This window comes from Ambystoma mexicanum, chromosome 2p (assembly GCF_040938575.1).
Source record: "Ambystoma mexicanum isolate Mex_15411 chromosome 2p, UKY_AmexF1_1, whole genome shotgun sequence".
Lineage (NCBI taxonomy): Eukaryota > Metazoa > Chordata > Amphibia > Caudata > Ambystomatidae > Ambystoma > Ambystoma mexicanum.
In genome coordinates this window covers 573952174-573972060 of record NC_090923.1, presented here as the reverse complement: position 1 = coordinate 573972060, position 19887 = coordinate 573952174, and positions in this window count along the sequence as shown.

Sequence of the window (19887 nt, the reverse complement as noted above, 5' to 3'; positions counted from 1 at the left end):
CTCCGATCTAGCATCTCTGAAATAAAAGTACAGAGTTGCTGAGTGGAAGTGGCAGACCTTGGGCTCAGCCTCTGACAAACTGGCTTTCCACCTGCTCCAACTGCAATATCGCTTCTCTATCCGCTCCAAGAAGCAGGCCCACATCCAAGCCCCCATCACTGGAGCCTCTAACAACATGATCGACCTTTCAAAATCAGCAAGGAACTTGCCAATCCACTTGCCGTCTCCACCTTTCTCTCTCCTTCCTTCCCAGGCCCTCTACACTGCCTTAGCCTCCCACTTCAGATCCAAAACTCAGGACATCTTGTCCTCACTCTCCTCTACCCCATTTCCTTCCCCTATCCCCTGCCTCTCTTGTCCTCCCTCCTCCCACCCCTTCTCACTCCTCCCTCTCGCCCATAACACTGAACAAGGTCTCTAAAGTGTTCTGCTCAATGAAGGCCCCCTCCAAACAGGTGCTCCCCTGCTCCTCTAGAACCATTAACGACAACATCACCTCTCTCACTCCGACCCTCGCAGACCACTGTAACCACTCCTTCACCACTGGCTCTTTCCCTCTATCCCTCAAGCACTCTCTTGTGCACCCTCTCTTATAAAAGCTGTCTGCTGACCCCCTCCTGCCTGCCTAACTATCGCCCTATCTCTATTACCCCCTTCCTGGGTAAACTCTTGGAAAAATTGGTCCTCCCCAACTGACCCTCCACACTGATCTTGGTGGCTGCCTTCATGACCACCAATCTGGATTCCGGGCATCGAGAGGCATGGAAACTGCTCTCCTGAACACCCGTGAAACCTTGGTCGCAAATCTCGACTCCATCTCTCCTGCTGTTCTCATTCTCCTCAATCTCTCCTCCGCCTTTGACGCATTCAACATGTCCATCCTCATAAAACGTCTCTGTGACACCCTCGGCATCTCTGTCCGGGCACTGATCTGGCTGAACTCTTTTCTCATTAACTGCCCTTCCCAACTGCAATTGGGCCTTTCTCCTCCTCCACCACCCTCTCCACCTGTGGTCCCCCAGCACTGATTCCTATCGCCTTGGCTCTTCAATATCTATCTTGCCCCTCTTGCTCATCTGATCTCCACTTCTATCCTCATTTCCAGTATTATGCCGATGACACACAGCTTTCCTTCAAACTTCCCTCTACTTTCTCTTCCTCTCTCATCCCTGAGACGTCTGCCATTTCGGCATTGTGTTCAGCGAACAATCTCTGTCTTAATGCCAGTAAGATGGAGATCCTACTCATCAGGACACCTCTGCCCTCTTTTCCTCCTACCCTTTGGCCACCCTCTTTGGGCTCTCTACACTCACCATCTTGTAAGGCCAAAAACCTTGGGGTCATCTTCGACTCTGCCCTCTCCTTTACCCCCCACACCATGGACCTTACCAAAAAGTCCCACTTCCAGCTCAACCTGTTCAGAGGCATTCTTCCTTTTCTCACCTTCCCCCACAGAGGCGTAGCCAGGATTGTCTAACTAGTGAAGTCTGAAGCTAATGTAGTTGGGCCCACTGCAGTGACATTAACATCTGTAAATGTCTGCACAGCGCTGCTGAGTGGGCATTTACAGATTTGGGTGGGCCTTGCCCGCTCAGGCCCTACCCTGTTTACGCCTCTGTTCCCCCAGATGCTCAATTTCTCCAGAGCTCTGTTCCTTTCCAGGCTGGACTACTGAAACATCCTCATTCTCAGCCTCCCTCTCTCCTCTCTTCGCCCCTTTCAGCTAATCCAGAATAAGGATGCAAGACTTATCCGTGGCCTCAAGCCAAGTGACCGTATCTCTCCAGTCTTAACATTTCTCCACTGGTTCCCGGTGGCTTCGAGGATCAAATTCAGGAACCTCTGCATCATCCACAAGCCCTTCCGGGGTCTGGGACCACGCTATCTCCAACTTTCCCACCCTGAATACTCCTCTGCTCGAGCCCTACGCTCATCTAACTCCAACTCTCTGACTGTCAAATGCTTCTCTAAGCAGAGAGTGGGGGGGGCAGATCTCTCTCTCCTCAGCTGGTGCTGCCCTTTGGAACAGCCGCCCTTCCCCTCTCAGATTTGAGCCAGACCCCCTTAAATTCAGTAAACTGCTCAAAACTCAGCTCTTCTCTACCTCTTTTCCTTTCACCCCTCTGTCCCTGTCACCAGTGGCCTGATCCTCATGAACCTCAAAGGCACTCATGCCCTTCCTCCCCATTACTATCAGCACCCACCACGCCTACTGCATTGCCCTGCATGCCTCTGCCTTGGTACTCCTCATACCACCCTTGAGAGGTGCCTTTACTAGGACTTAGCCTGAGGTGCTTCTACTGGCTCCCCTAAGCACTTCCCTCATGGGCCTCCCTCCAGCACTTGTCCACTCCTCTGCCCCCCTTTCCATCTCCCTCCCCTGCACTTCTCATCAATGCAGTTGCACAGGACTAGTAGAACCATAACTGTAAATATATAATTGTTGCTTTTTGTTTCTTACCACTGTTATTATTTCCCCTATTCCCTTCCCACTTAGTCTTGTGGCACTTTGAAACACAATTCTGTTGTATAAAGTGCCTTACAAATGATCAATAAATACATACATAAATAAATAAAGGTATCTAGAACACTTTAAAGAGTATAACAAATCTTGACTAATGCCTGATTCATAATCCAAAGGTACTTGATCTAAAAGAAGAAAATTGATTAAATAACAATAACAATTCTAAAATACACAATTCATTTCCTACGGTCAGACTCCACCAATTTAGGCCTTAATTCTATGGCAGCAGACTTCAATTATGACAATTTTATCTACAAAACTCAGGAGTGTAATCGTTAAGGACGGTTCATTCCCAGTTGAAATTGTATTGTTTCATCAGTCATTCCCACCCTCTCCCTTTCAAGTGCTGTGCACTGATGCCGCCACAAGTAATATGTTACCCAGCCTGTGGACCGGGAATATTCGACAGCATGTGACTCTATGAATGATCCACTACTGAATAATACGTCCTGTCTGTCTGCCAAAGCAGGCAGAATGGCTGGCTTACCCTCACTGTTGTGGCTCAGCCTATACTGCCATTGCTGTCTCATCACTGTGGCACCGCCTCTTTTGACTGCCTACTATGGTCCATAGCAATTGTCATGCAAAATATTCTCGGGGTGCTGGGAGCAACGGTAGCTAGACGTTAGGGATCACTGCAGTAGTGCCTCTTAAAAAAGCTGAAAACACAATCACCCAAAACATCAAATTACAAATGGTCCTCTGGAAATCTCTGCCTCATGAAATAGAGAGTCTGAGCTTTTGAATGGGAGGGGGGCGGGAGGTGGGCTACAACCTCACGTTGATCAGGATGCATGAAGCATTCTTGATGAAAGCTATACCCAGTTTCAAGTCTGCTCTTTGACTGCATTGTGAGAGTGAAATAACACTCCTCAACATTAGGGAGCATTTGCCTATGGCCAGAGATCAAGATTTCTGTGTACTTTGATCCTTCTTGACTCATCCTTTGCTTTTGATATGATGTACTACAACAGCCTCCTCCAACATCTAAAGAAGAAATCAAGAAATGTGATTCCGACATGATCATGTGACAAATATAAGATCACATTCCATGAGAAAACCACTAACCTGCAGGCAATTTATTTTATTTGATCATGTAAACAGCAACGGAGCTAGGTATAGGATGTGGTTGGCCAACCTTTAGGCTGGTGTCTTTTAACAGTAGCACAGTTTTGTGAGATGGGGGGACATCACTGCAATGGTTCAAGTCTTTATGTCAAAATGACCAAATAGGCCATATTTGTTTCATCCCTCTGTGTGCTGGCAGAGCTCATATGCAAACTGTCCCAAAGGTACTTTCTCTCAATAATGCTAGTCAACATTTATATGGCACTCCTTGGCAGATACCTTGGCCTTACTGACCATCATTTTCAGACATATGGCCAATTGGGAAACTTGCAAGCCTATTTCAGGTTATCAGAGGCGTCACTGGAAAGTGTCTCTGAGGCCCTGCAATACATGTGTTTAAAGAGGACATTGGATCCAAAACATAGATAATGATCACTGGCATTTTATTGGCCTCGCTCATTTGGCAATGCATGTTTCATCAAACTCCGTTATTTATTTGGGCTAAGCCTTCTCCTAATCTTGACCTCCTTGTCAACCTCCAGATCAATCTGGTTGTGATGTTATCTTGTATACAGTGATCTCCCAGATACAACACCAGGCAAGCTTCAAAGGGCCCATATCGTCTCTGCTGGACTCAGCAATTATTCCAGCTTAGAACCCCCTGGCCCTGCTGTCCATCAAGCAGAGCATTTAGACTTGAGAATTCAATTCAACCGCTGCGCTGGTTCACAAAGCTCTTCATGGCTGCACTTCAGGATATCTCACAACAACAAGTATTGCCTAATCAAAACTATTTTTACTCTACTCTACTCCTCTATTCAACCTCCCAACAAGACTCCTAAGATTGGCCAACTAAAAAATATGTGTACCTCAGCCTTCTAGATACACACATTTTGGGAGAACTTTTGAATCACAAAGCTTAGCCATATGAAACTATCCAATTCTACCCCTTCACAATGAATTCAGAAAGTTCAAAAAAAGAAAGTGAAGAAAACTGGGAGTGGATGCAAAAAGAAAGGAGAAAAAGGGGAATGAAAAAAATAGAAAGGAAAGGGGCATAAAAAAGGGCAGGGAAATCTGAACGATATAGTTATAGCATACTGTCTGCCCATCGATCGGGTCAGATGGCTCAGTGGGTTAAGTATTTCTGGTGACCTGACTAAGCATTTCACCCTTCTACGTTCAATATAATGATTACCAGTCATTTCAATGTATTTACTGCACTACCAACCTGCAAAATTTTGGCAGCAAGCTCCATATAAAAGACGTTTATGATTATTAATTTGTAGCACTTACTTTAATTCTGCAATAACCTATATTCACTTTTCAGGTGATATAAAAACAGAGGCGTTGGCTATTCCATGAAGCTGTATCACCTCTGGAGTTACTTGGGTTAGCATGCTCTCTTCAGAGCACATCTTCACTTTTCTGAGTGAAGCAGGGTTTAGGTTTTGATCCTGATGTCTTTTTATTTTATTTTTTATTTGATTGTTTAAAGTGCGGAACTAGCTCGGGAGCAGCGGAGTGCTGTACAGGGTGTGGGTAGGCAGCATTTGGGCTGGCATCTTTTAACATTGGGTCAGTTCTGTGAGTTGAGGTCTGTGTATCCATTGGAATGAGTCCTTGGTCAGGTGTTGTTGAAGAAGCCAAGTGTTGACACAATTGCAAAATTGGAGGATTGTGGGGACATTCTGAACCGACACTGGGATCAAGTTCCAGAAAGTGGGTGCCTGTCAAATGAAGGAATGTTATCAGGTCCTCTCTTTACGGAGGAGTTGTGATTCAAGCCTGTTGGTCGATTTGCTGCATGAGGAGCATGTGCCACCAAATATGTGGAGCTTAGCCGCCACATATGCTGGTGTGCTATTTGTGACTGCTTTGTAGTTGATACATGCAGTCTTGAACAGTATCCTGCAGAGGAAGCCAATGTAGTTTGCACAGGATGAGGGTGATTTGGTCACATTTCTGTGCACCCATAATAAGACGTGCTGCAGCATGTTGGACTGCTTTTAGGGAAGCCAAGTGAGCAGCTGCAAGACCCGTCAGGAAGGCATTTCCCTCATTGATGTGCGGGCCCACAAGGGCCTCCACTACTGTCCAGAAGTCCTGCGGCGGGATGAAATGTTTGATTTTGCAAAGGGTGGAAAGTCAGAGCCAGGCTGTTTCGGCCTTCTTGGCAGTGTTTCTGCAAGGACAGTCTGCCGTCAATGGTGAAGCCTAAGGATTTTACTGAGTCTCAGAGCTGGGATCAGATCCTTCTAGGTCTATATCATTGAGCAATTATTGGACAGGTTGAGGACGAATTCAGTCTTGCATGGGTGTAGTTTGAGGTGGCTAGTCCACATCCAGGACGCGGAAACAAATGATATCCTGTGCACTGTAGAACTGAGTATCGTCCGTGTATTGGTGCATGGCTTTATCAGGGTATTTGAGGAGAGTGCCAGAGGCTCCATATAATGGTTAAAAAGGATTGATGAGAATAATGAGCTGCGGGGGACTCTGCAGGAGACCTGGTATTAGTTAGAATGCAATGAGTTCATTTGGGCGGCTTGGTGACTTCCCGAGAGGTAGGCGGTAAACAAATTCAGGACAGTGCCCGAGAATCCTAGGAGGGAGAGAGAGAGGAGGATGTGGTGGTTGACAATGTCAAATACAGCCAAGAGGTCAAGGAGGACAGGAGGCATGAGTCGCCCTTTTCCTTGATTTGGAGGCGATCATCCACCACCTGTATGGTGGCTGTCTCAATACTATACTGGGGCAGAACGCTGGCTGATAGTCATTTAGAAGGGGAAGTTGTTCGATTCTGCTGAGTAGTTGTGTAGCGACACATTTTTTCAAGATAGTGCCCATAATGGCCCAGTAGTTGTCCAGGTTGTCGCGATCTAGGGTTGGGTTTTTCAAAAGAGGTGGTATAAGACCAGTCTTGATGGTGTCCGGGAATGACCCTTCGTTGAGGGAGGCATTAATGATGCTGAGGAGTGCCTATTTACATACATTCTATGGTACAGTTGACCAAGAAGGATGGCTTACATTTTAGTGGCCATACATAGTTTGTGCGTTAAAAGTAGATTGGTCCACAAGATAGGCCAAAGCTATACTACACACAAATATGAGGTTATAATGGACGTTTCATTGTAACTTTGAAAAGCGAGTAGGGATGCAATTTTCATTTAATGTTGTACATGCTTGAACTGGTAACTTTTCTGTAGTTTAGACATTTAAAAATAAGCTTGTTTTCCCTTGCCTTGTGTCTGTTCTTTTAGGGAAGTCCCTAACCTCTTCTGCAATCAGTCCTGTTATAGAAGCAGTCATTTTATGGCCACAAAGATTAAAGCAGCAAACAGAGGCTGCAGTATATTCATCTGAACTGCAAAATTCTGTCTGTGGAGATGATTTCTAAATGACACACAGGAATACACAAACTCACAAACACACACAAAACATAATGGATATCTGTGCATGATGGTCTTATGGAGACATGAGAATAAAACATTATTTTCAAATTTAATAAGGATTCATAGCTGCCCATATGGGGCCTTCACAAGTCCTTGTGAATGTTTAACCTTAATCATTAATTAAGGTTAAAGGTAACGGTAATTATTGATATAACTAATGTTATACAGATACGCCCTCCACCACTCTCTATTAGGTGGTTCTGCAACCTTTGGTTCTCCTAATGGTTTGGGCTACATTTTCCAACAGCCCTAGCTGAAGGAACGGAGACACAGGGGCTCATTACGAGTTTGGAGGTAGCCATGGCGCTATTAGCACCATGGCTGCCGCCAAACCTGGGTCCGGGTGCGGTCTAACTAAATGATGACTTACCGGGACATTCCGACCTATGCGGACCCGGTAAGTCCCCATCAGTAAACCATTCCCCATTCCCATTGAGCCCCTATAGGATCCTTCCCCATTCCCATTGAGCCCCTATAGGGCTCAATGGGAATGGGGAAGGATCCAATAACGGGGCCGCAAATTGCAGGCCCGTTATTAGGTACAAGGTCCCTTAACGGGTCCCGCAAAGAACGGCTGGTCAGACCAGCTGTTCCTGCTGGGACCCATTAAGGGACCTCGGAATAGGGCTGTAAGGGCTTACCGGTACCGGCATCCTTACCGGTGCCGGTAAACCCTTACCGCCCAACTCGTAATTACCCCCACAGCCTTCATGAAGGATGCAACAGCCTTTAATTCACAGTAAGAGGCATACAATAATAGGCCCCACAACTGCAACGTTATATCTTCCCACTCTCCACTCCTTTCTGACAGCTTCACCCAGAACACTCACCGCCTCCACCAGCCACATTCTAACATTCTAACATTGCATACATTACATTCTACTCGCTAAGCAGATCTCCAGTACAATACTACCCACCCACCTCCCCCCAACCAGAACACAACAAAAATAACATTCCCCACAAGAAAATGAATAAGAAAGAAAATAACACACTTACTGACAACTATATGCACATCAAAATAAACAGAAAGCATATAACCTACACAATATCTGAACTATGGATTACACACATAACCTAGTTAATTCACTCACATTAAGGTTTCTAACATTAAGTACATAACAAAGTAAAAGCAAAACAACGTATAAACCTATATCATACTCATTTGTACATCATGAATTCTTTGAACCTAGCCGGTACTTTATGCACCCTCAAACCTCTTTTGAATCTAATCTGATTGGAAGAATCACACAACACATTGTTCTGACCTTCTACATTTTCCTTGCCACACTCATTGCTCAAACCACAATCACCTTGTGTGTTAACATTCACATCATTATTAGCACACTAAAAGGGCACTACATATTCATTCTCCTTTAACCTTTCCTTAAAAACTCTGTTAGAATTCCAAACAGTTCCACCTTCAACTCTAACTGCATTCTTGAAACATTCAATAACTTTCACAGGTTTACAAAACCTGGATTCACCCTTCTTACACATCCTACCCTTCTTCATTCTCACCAAGTCTCCTACACAAAAATGCCCTCCTTTCCAAGTAATGTTGCCTTTGAATTTCTTATCAGGCCTCTCTATCGCTGACACCCATACCAGTGCTTCCTTCAGACAGACCCTCACCGACATACTCTTTGTCGTTCCCTCACCAGACCTATGGACTCTTCATATGGTCTCTGTGCTCTCTCCTTTTTCTTCTTCTGCCATTAATGGTGCACCCGGTGGGAGACCCTCCTTGCCCCCTTCCACTTCTCTAAGGTCACCCTTAATGTTTACCTGAATGGCTACGTCTTGGTCCAAGGCCCTCATGTCAACCTTCTCTTCTTTGATAGACACTTCACGTGCCTCACAAATTTCCTTTCTTCTCCTACTGTCCCTTCTCTCCCTTCTTCAGCTTCCTTGCCTCCCCCCTCTGCCTCTTCCTTGGCTACCTTTCCCTCTCCTCCTTCCTCTTCTGCCCCCCTTGGGCTCCTTCTACATCTCTGCAAGGCGTACCTCTGATTTGTACCCCTCCTCGGAAGTCTTTCAAGGTTGGCAACCTTCTCCATGTTGCCACTCTCAACTCTCGCTCAGCTGTCAAACACTCCCCTGACATCTGCTGCCTCCTGGAAGAACTTGATCTCGATGTCCTTGGTCTCACCAAGACATGGTTCAAAGACAGCTCTGTCACGAGCTTTGAGACTCTCCTCCCTGATGTCTACAAGATTCTCTCTGCGCCCAGATCCAACCGCTCCAGAGGGGTTGTAACTTTGATCTTCCTTGAGTGGATTCCTGTCTCTGTCATTCCTTTTCAGGCCTACTCCTCTTTCGAATGCCTTCTCTGCAGGCTCTCTCTCTTTCTCCTGGCTACTCTTTTACCATGGCTACTATTTATCGACCAACTGGTCAGATCACCTCCTTCCTCTCTGAGTGGGTGGACCTCTCCTCTTCCCTCCTGGCCTCGACCACTGAACTCCTCCTTGTTGGAGACTTTAACATCCACCTGGATGCTTCCTGTCCCTCCTCGGGACTCTTTCGCGACCTCTGTGACTCTCTCTCTCTCTTTCTATTCTCCTCTCTGGCCTGACTCACTCTGCAGGGCACACTCTGGGTGTTCTGATCTCCTCAGACCTCCCCTTCTCTATCCCCCTCACCACTCCTCTCTCCTGAAGTGATCACTTTCTCATTTCCTCCTATCCCTCCCTCTCTACCCCTCAGGCCAAGCCAACTCCAGCACTGCCACCTACTTTCTCAGTCATCTGACCCATGAAGCGTGTGTCAGTTGAGACTTTCGTCACCACTTTCTCTCCCCCTCCTCCTCCTCTGGCTGACTCACATCCTGACACAGCCCTTTCCATGCTCAACTCTTCTAGCTCTGATACTCTTTATGTTCTTGCCCCTGTCATGAGGATCCGCTTGAAGCCCAAAGCCAAATGCAAATCCTAGTATGACCCTGACCTTGTCACCCTTAAACGCAAGTGCAGGGTGGCTGAGAGGAAATGGCTAGCTTCTTGTGCATCTTCCTGCTAGAAAGGCAACACTGGCACTCTGTCCGCACTAAGAAAAAAGCCCACATCCAAGCCCACGTCTCTGTGGCGAGCTGGCCAATCGTGCTGCAATCTCTACCTCTCCTGTCCCCTCCCAGGCCCTCTGCACTGCCCTGGCTTCTCATTTCATCTCTAAAATCCAGGACATCCTGTCCATCCTCTCCTCCTCCTCCTCCAGTCTCTCCTCTACCTCTGGCCTCCCTGTGGCCATCTTTCCTCCCTCTTTCTCTTCCTTTCCTCTGTTCTCCACAGACAAGGTTCCTAGTCATGTCCAAACAATGAAAGTTCTTCTCTGTTCTTCCAAAACCATCAAAGACCACATTGACACCCTCGCTCCTGCCCTGGCTGACTTCTGCAACCACTTTTTCACCACTGGAGCCTTCCATTCCCCCTGAAGCACTCTCTTGTGCACCCTCTTTTCAAGAAACTCCCAGCCGATCCCCCCTGCCCTGCTAACTATTGCCCGATCTCCATCACTCCTTTCCAGGGCCAACTCCTGGAGAAGCTGGCCATCTCCCAGCTTAACCTTCACACTGGATCTGTTGGTTGTCTCCATGACCATCAGTCTGGCTTTAGAGCAGATAGATGCATGGAAACTGCTCTCCTGAACATCTGTGAAGACGTTCTCTCTAACCTTGATTCTAATGTCCCCCCTCTCCCCATCTTACTCAATCTCTCTTCTGCCTTTGACACAGTCAACCATGCCATCCTGCTCAATCATCTCTGTGATAATCTGGTTATCACTGATCAGGCCCTGGCCTGGCTGACCTCATTCTTCTCTGATCAACCCTCTCAGGTCCAACTTGGGTCTTTCCTTTCCTCTATCTCACTCTCTACCTGTGGTGTTCCCCAGGGGTCTAACCTCTCTCCCTGGAAGTTCAACTAATAGCTGGCACCTCATGCCCACTACATTCCGGCTCTCTGCTTCAACTTTCCGTGCTATGCGGATGACACTCAGCTCGTTTTCAGGCTCCTCTCTGCCACCTCTTCTCCTTCTCTCATCTCTGACTGTCTGTCTGCTATCCAGGAGTGGTGTTCCGCCAGCGATCTCTGCCTTAATGCCAGTAAGACAGAGATTCACCTCATCGGCCCACCTGCACCCTCCTTTCCTGTCACTCTCTGGCTGGCCTCCCTTTGCCCTCTTCCTGCTCACACCTGTGAGGCTAAGAACCTCAGGTCATCTTTGACTCCACACTCTCCTTTCCTCCTCAGCGGTATTCTTCCTTTCCTCTCCTTCCCCCAGAAGCTCACTGTCTCTAGAGATCTGGTTATCTCTAGGCTGGACTACTGCAACAGCCTCTTTCCAAATCTGCCTGCTTCTACTGTTCGCCCTCTGCAACTCATCCAGAACAGGACTGCGAGACTTGTCCTTGGCCTTAAGCCCAGTGAGCGTATCTCTCCAGCACTGAAATCTCTGCATTGGCTCCCAATGGCTGCAAGGATTATGTTGAAGACCCTCTGAATTGTCCTTAAGGCCTTCTGGGGCCTGGGACCTCAATACCTCCAACTCTCTCTTCATAAATACCTTCCTACTCAAGCTCTTCGCTCCTCCACCTCCAACTCCCTCAGGGTTAGTCGCTTCTCCAAGCAACGAGTTGGTGGAAGATCTCTTTCTTCGGCTGGGGCCTCCATCTGGAACAGACTCCCTGCCTCTCTGAAACTTGAGGAGAACCATCTCTGGTTCAGGGAGCACCTCAAGACCTTCCTCTTTGCTTCTACCTGCTCTCTTCCTCTCCCCTGCTGATTTCCTGTCTGATACTGCACTGGTGTCACAACCCTTACCCCGAAGCCCCCCTGGCCTACCCATGGGCCAGGCGGAGCCTTGACCCCAGTCTCCTCTAAATCCCAAGCAAGGTCTTCTTGGGGTCAGTCCTGGCGCCTTTGGCGCCTTTGGCGCCAGGCTCATACTTAATAATGTGTTTGTGCTTGGGAACTACTTTTTGTTACTGTCATTCAATGTGGAAGCATCCACAGAATCAGGCTTCTTGGAACCTGGTTTGCAGAAGGATGGTTTGGGTGTGGCACCTTGGAACTCTTTTACCTGGACTTCTTTCTTGAAGCTATTTAAACCACACCCGACTGGACTGACACGCTTCGCGTTAGTTTGCAATACTGCAACGTGACGCTCACCGCATTCAGCTCCAGTCACGAACCTCCGATAAACAGCATCTGCAGAAACAGAAAGAAGACATCATTAGAAAAGGTTGCAGCTTACCTGAATTCCATCATTAGCGGTTCTCAGCTCTTCTGACCGGCATCCTGGACCAGCGCTCCTTCGGATCGACGGACCTGCAGAAAGAGAAAGACAAGGCTTTAGACATTTTACACGGTTAACGAACTCCGCCAAAAGGCTTACCTTCCCACTCGCACTTCATTCCGCAACATCTCTGGAATACTCCACTCCCACGGAGCACCACGACCTGTGAAGACAAAAGATAACAGGTTAGCAAAGGCAAGGCACCTTAGCGCTGCATTAAGCACCAACTTGCCGCGTCTAGGCACTCCAAAAACGCTAATACTTACCAGCGAACCCCGAATCCAATCTTCGCCACGAATTGGACTTCCATGTACCTAAGGAAGAGAAAAAAGACATTGTTAATTCCAGAAAGGCATGCTAGGACAGCAAAACATCATAGCAATAAGACCTACCTGAAAGACTCACGTCGGGCCGGCATCAGTGAAGTAACTTGATCGCCATTGCCCGCAAAGCACCACGCGCCCCTGCCAAGACAGCAGGACAGAGAACCCCCCAACATCAAGAACAAGGTGAGAGGCAGCCTAGAGGGACCGCAGACATACCGGGTGGTGGGAGGCTGCTAATCCCAGTTACCCGATCCTAAACATTGTTTACCTGTATTTCTGGCAGGATTCTTCCGCTGGTCACTACTGGGCATCGCAGGGAGGGATACCTGGACACCGATTGCTGGGTGGCGCTCCCGTGGAACCAGGTGAGCGTAACAGAACGCGAAGCCTCCAAACTAAAATACACCTGGGTGCCATGGAAACCTCAGAACTAGACCAATTGGCCCATCTGATAGGAGAATTACACGCTGAGGTTCAATCTGCCTGTCAGGAGACTAATGCTCTCCGAAGAGATTTAATTGTGACTAAGGAGCGCACAGAAGACCTTAGCAGACAATATTTGCAATCACAGGCAGGCCGGATACCTCTGCCGGGAGGCAATCCAACATTGCAGAACCCTACACAGCCTTCCGCTTCTTCAACTCTGGTGCAAATTACTCTACCAGGAGCAGTTCCTTTAGCCCCACCGGAACGATTCACAGGCGATCCACGGAAATATGCCTCTTTCATGACTCAATGCCACCTTCACTTTCTTTGCAGGCCAGGAGCATTTCCAAATGACCAAGCTCGGGGGCCTTTGTTCTATCGTATTTGAGCGGTAGCGCAGCAGATTGGTCAGTACCATTAGTGACCCATGATGATCCTATATTACATGACTTTGGGGGATTTCAGAGGGAGAAGGAGAAGCTGTTTGCCCGTCACACTCGAGAACAAGCAGTGGACAATGAATTCCTTTCCCTCCGACAGGGAAATCAGGATTTGGTAACGTACATCGCAACCTTCAACAGACTGGTCGCTGAAGCTAGGTGGCCTGAAAACAAGAGAACCATGTTGTTTCATCGGGGGTTAAGGGGAGAGTTAAAAGACGTTCTAGCTCAAGTAGTGGACCCCCCTCGAGACTGTTCGGAGTTCATAAACTTAGTTGTGCAATTAGATCATCGGCTGCAAGACCGAAAAGCAGATCGCTCCAAAATGGATCCACGGGCAGTGTATGTTCGGTCAAGAGACAATGTAACTCGTGCACAAGAAAACCCTGTGGGGCTCATGCAACTTGGGGGAGTGTGACCCCCATTAACCAAACAAGAGCGAGACAAAAGAAGGCAGCAACAACTATGCCTGTACTGTGGAAAATCAGGGCACTTTCTGAAGGACTGCTCAGTAAAACCCCCTAGGAAGATCGTCGGGGCCACTGAGAAAGATGAGGAAAAAGAACCTAAATCGGAAAACTACCCAGCTCGACAAACGTAGAGGTCAGTTTGTCGAGTGAGAGAAAGGAGCCACCGACCTCACACTTTGCAATACCAGTGATACTAATCAACAACCAACGGTCCTCAAGAATGCATGCCATTGATGCTTTCATCGACAGTGGGGCAGTCAGAAATTATATTGATCAGGATCTGGTTGCAGAGACGGGACTTCCCTTATGTTCCATGCCGACTATGGATAAGGTGACTACAGTTGATGGAACTGAAATTGCTTCCGGACCCGTTACCCAATGCACAGCTGAAATATCATTGCTGTGTCAGGATGGGCATAGAGAACTCATTTCGTTTGACATCATCAAAGCGCCTCAATTTCGGCTTATACTAGGGATGCCATGGTTAGTTGCTCATAATCCTTTGATTAACTGGCGAGACAGGAAATTAACCTTCCCCAGTGACTGTTCTCTAACCTGTTATTACCAAGAACAGAAAACAGCTTGCAGTAGTTCAACAACTCCCCGAACAACGACATCTGTTTTGGGTGCAATCAGTAATCTGCCTGAGGAATACCGTGATTTCCAGGATGTATTCCAGAAGGACCAGGCAAATACCCTGCCACCCCACAGGCCCTATGACTGTCAAATCGACCTTGTCCCTGGTGCCCAAGCCCCCTGTGGGAGAATCTATGCTCTAACTGAACCCGAAAACCTTCACCTGAAGTCCTATTTAGACCAATACCTTGCAAACGGATTCATCCGTCCATCGAAGTCCCCTGCAGCCAGTCCTTTGTTCTTCGTACCGTAAAAAAAGGGGACTTAAGGACCTGTATTGACTACCGCGCATTGAACCAGATCACTGTAAAGAACCGTTACCCTTTGCCACTCATTCTGGAAATGCTGGACCAGGTCAAAGATGCTCAAATTTACACCAAATTGGACCTGCGGGGAGCCTATCACCTGATTCGGGTCAGAAGCGGTGACGAATGGAAAACCGCTTTCCGTACTAAATATGGTTTGTTCTAATATCAAGTCATGCCCTTTGGGTTATGCAACGCGCCGGCAGCATTCCAGTACTTCATGAATGACGTCCTGAGAGAGCTAATTGATGTCTGCGTCTTAGTGTACATTGATGACATCCTGGTGTACTCAACTTCCAAACAAGACCATGTCAAACATGTCAGGTTCAGTCCTCGCCAAACTCCGTGAACAACGTTTATTTGCCAAGATGGAAAAGTGCCATTTTCACGTAACCGAAGTAGAGTTTCTAGGCTTCATTCTTACTCCCGGAGGCATCAAGATGGACCTGCACAAAGTCGACGCCATTCTGAAATGGCCATCACCAACGTCTGTAAAAGGAGTACAAAGCATGTTAGGCTTTGCAAACTTTTATCACTGGTTTATACCAGACTTCTCCCAAATCGTACACCCAATCACTGCATTACTGCGAAAAAATAACAAAAAATTTGCCTGGACTGAAGACGCAGAAAAGGCTTTTCAGGAACTAAAAAAAAGGTTCCCCTCAGCATCAATCCTGCGGCATCCACGTCCAGACCTCCCGTACATCGTGGAAACTGACGCTTCCAGTATAGCAATGGGAGCTGTCCTCTCTCAAAAGGATTCCAAAACTGGCCAGCTACATCCCGTGGTCTTCTGGTCAAAGAAGTTCTCACCCCCAGAAAGAAATTATGCAATAACAGACAAAGAACTCTTAGCAATCAAGTCCGCCTTTAACGCCTGGCGACACTATTTTCTGGGAGCCAGACACACCATTACAGTAATCACAGACCATCGAAACCTGCAATATCTTAAGACAGACAAAGCCCAATCTTCACGCCAGCTGCAATGGGCTCTCTTCTTCACCGAATACGATTTTGTCATAACGTTTCGACCCGGCGTCAAGAATGGAAAGGCTGATGCACTTTCTCGTACTGACACTAATTCATTGGTTTATACGACTCCAGATCCAGTCCCTATCATACTAGTAGACAAGCGCTTAGGCCTTACTACTGCCTTAACCCACACAGAACTGAAAAATGAAATTCAACAGAGCATGAATCCGGATGCCTACCTTGCGTGGCAAGCGCAAGGAGAACAGTATTCCGTCCAAGACCAATTACCATTCTTCAAGAATTGCTTATACATACCCACCAAGAACTTACAACAACAGGTTATTTCAAGTTACCATGACTCCCTAATCGAGGGACACCCCGGTATTACCAAAACCTTAGCCAAGGTTAAACAGAACTTTTGGTGGCCTACCTGGTGAAGAGATATCATCCAATACATTTAGTCTTGTGGAGTCTGCGCACAGAATAAATTGCAAAAACACAAACCATCTGGCCTCTGAAACCTTTGGTCATACCTCCAGCACCATGGCACACTCTTTCCCTCGATTTCATCACTGAGCTACCTACCAGTCAAGGGTTTAACACCATTCTTGTAGTTGTCGACCGATTCTCAAAAATGTCCCCTTCATTCCACTCAAGGGTCTTCCAGATGCATCCACGTTAGCCAAGGTATTTCTGGACAATATTGTTAAATTACATGGCTTTCCGTCAGTCCTGATCTCCGATCGAGGTAGTCAGTTCGTTTCTAACTTTTGGAGGAAGTGCTGTGCTATGGCACAAATTGACGTTCGACTATCCACTAGCCATCACCCTCAAACAGACGGCCAGACCGAAAGGACCAACCAGACCCTAGAGCAGTATCTGCGGTGTATGTTACATCACGAGCTAAGAGACTGGAAAGACTTGCTATGGATAGCCGAGTATGCTTATAACAACTCCTTACATTCCAGCACGGAACAAACGCCCTTTTATATTCTTTATGGCAGACACCCGCGTACCTCGGATTTGGAGCTCCCAACCAGATTAGAAATGCCCGCGGTAGTAACCCTTCACACCAACATCCCTCAAGCTTTTAAAAAGGCCAAAGAACATCTAACGCACGCCAAAGACAAACAAAAACAATTCGCCGACCAACACAGGACTACGGCCCCCACTTATCAAGTAGGAGACAAGGTCTGGTTAGCCACCAGATTTATGCCCATCAAAGGAACCCGGACCTTTCAACCTAAGTATGTGGTCCCTATACTATCAAGGCAATTATCAATCCAGCGGCCGTCAAGTTAGATTTGCCACCCAATCTACGTATCCACCCAGTATTCCATGTGTCCCTGGTAAAACCGATGCAACCTGGCACACGTATTGGAACGGCACCAAAACCCATTCTTGTCGACGGGGAACCAGAATTTGAAATTAAAGGTATACTGGATTCTAAGTACTCTAGGGGCAAGCTATTCTACCTAATAGATTGGAAGGGTTTTGGACCCCAAGATAGATCCTGGGAACCCAGCGAAAATGTTCACGCACCACGTCTAATCAAAAGGTACCATCGAAACTTCCAGACTAAACCTGGACCGGACAGAAGGAACACCTTGAGAGGGGCCTTGGGGGGGAGTGCTGTCACGACCCTTACCCCAAAGCCCCCCTGGCCTACCCATGGGCCGGCGTTAGCCTTGACCCCAGTCTCCTCTAAATCCCAACCGAGGCCTTCTTGGGGCCAGTCCTGGCGCCTTTGGCGCCAGGCTTATACTTAATAATGTGTTTGTGCTTGGGAACTACTTTTTGTTACTGTCATTCAATGTGGAAGCATCCACAGAATCTGGCTTCTTGGAACCTGGCTTGCAGAAGGATGGTTTGGGTGTGGCACCTTGGAACTATTTTACCTGGACTTCTTTCTTGAAGCTATTTAAACCACACCCGACTGGACTGACACGCTTCGCGTTAGTTTGCAATACTGCAACGTGACGCTCACCGCATTCAGCTCCAGCCACAAACCTCGGATTAACAGCATCTGCAGAAACAGAAAGAAGACATTGTTAGAAAAGGTTGCAGCTTACCTGAATTCCATCATTAGCGGTTCTCAGCTCTTCTGACCGGCATCCTGGACCAGCGCTCCTTCGGATCGACGGACCTGCAGAAAGAGAAAGACAAGGCTTTAGACATTTTACACAGTTAACGAACCCCGCCAAAAGGCTTACCTTCCCACTCGCACTTCATTCCGCAACATCTCTGGAATACTACACTCCGGTGGAGCACCGCGACCTGTGAAGACAAAAGATAACAGGTTAGCAAAGGCAAGGCACCTTAGCGCTGCGTTAAGCGCCAACTCGCCGCGTCTAGGCACTCCAAAAACACTAATACTTACCAGCGAACCCCAAATCCAATCTTCGCCACGAATTGGACTTCCATGTACCTAAGGAAGAGAAAAAAGACATTGTTAATTCCAGAAAGGCATGCTAGGACAGCAAAACATCATAGCAATAAGACCTACCTGAAAGACTCACGTCGGGCCGGCATCAGTGAAGTAACTCGATCGCCATTGCCCGCAAAGCACCATGCGCCCCTGCCGAGACAGCAGGACGGAGAACCCGCCAACATCAAGAACAAGGTGAGAGGAAACCCAGAGGGACCGCAGACATACCGGGTGGTGGGAGGCTGCTGATCCCAGTTACCCAGTCCTAAACATTGTTTACCTGTATTTCTGGCAGTATTCTTCCGCTGGTCACTACTTGGCATCGCAGGGAGGGATACCTGGAGACCGATTGCTGGGTGGCGCCCCCGTGGAACTAGGTGAGTGTAACAACTGGTCACCTGGCTACCCTCTGATTTCGGGCCCAGGTCCCTGCCTGCCCAGTTGTACACCCGCACTGCCTCGCAGCAACCCTCGCACTTGGGCCTGTATCTGTAACTCTACAGTCGCCCTAGCTGCACTTTTGGACACCTGCTGTCTGCACTTCTTGTTATTGTTTAGATTCCATGTACAGCACTGCTCCCCTCCTCTTGCACTTTTTCCCTCCCCCCGGCCCTGCACTTGTGCAATCACATTGTCACTTGGCCTAGTAAGATCGGTGTCTCTGTCCTCCCTCTGTTCCCCCTTCCTTGCCTCGTCGCGCCTTGAAACACTTGTATAGGCACGTTACAAATGCCATATCATATCATATCAAGATATTGTTTGTACTTCTTTTGGCTACATCCTATTCTGTTAGCCACCAAATCCTTGTCCACCACCGGTACACCCAACTTATCATTCAACCAAAATGGGCACAATTTGCTATTAGGTTCTCTGCCTCTCATCAACTGGAAAGGGGAAACCCCTTTGGTACTATGTGGAGTAATTCTTATGCTCCACCACAAATCACTGATATTTTTTCTCCAATCCAATCCATTCGCTAAAGCCAGTTGTGCACAATCACCAATCACCCTGTTCAACCTTTCCACTATACCATTGCTCTCAGGGTGATACACAGAAGAGAGGGGGCACTGTTGTGCCACTTTCAAGATGGCCACCGCCTAAGGAGCTCCGGCTTCGGCATCACAATCCTCCAAATATATCCTTGGCATTGGCCCCTCACTCAGTCCCCGGAGACTAAGCACAAGGAAGACTGCGGACGAGGCATCTTTTGACACCAGTGTGGCCCCTGATCGAGAGCTCTGTGGAACGGCACCCTGCCTGCTGCTGGCCTCCTCTCGGCATCGGAGAGCAGAGCGGGATAAGAGCAAACGAGCGGTCCTGGCAGCGGAGGGGGAGCCGGGACTGTTAGCCTGCACTACCGCAGCTGGCTATAGCGATTTGCTCCACGCTGTGCAGTAGGAGACTTCAACACACCCGGTCGACCCCGCGGTCCTGCGTACAACACCCCTGCTGCATATTGTGATTGGGAGTCGGTGTTGAGACGCTCTGCAGTGGAGGCCTGGGACTGCCTACGGTCACTACACCATCGCCCAGGAGAGACAGGCC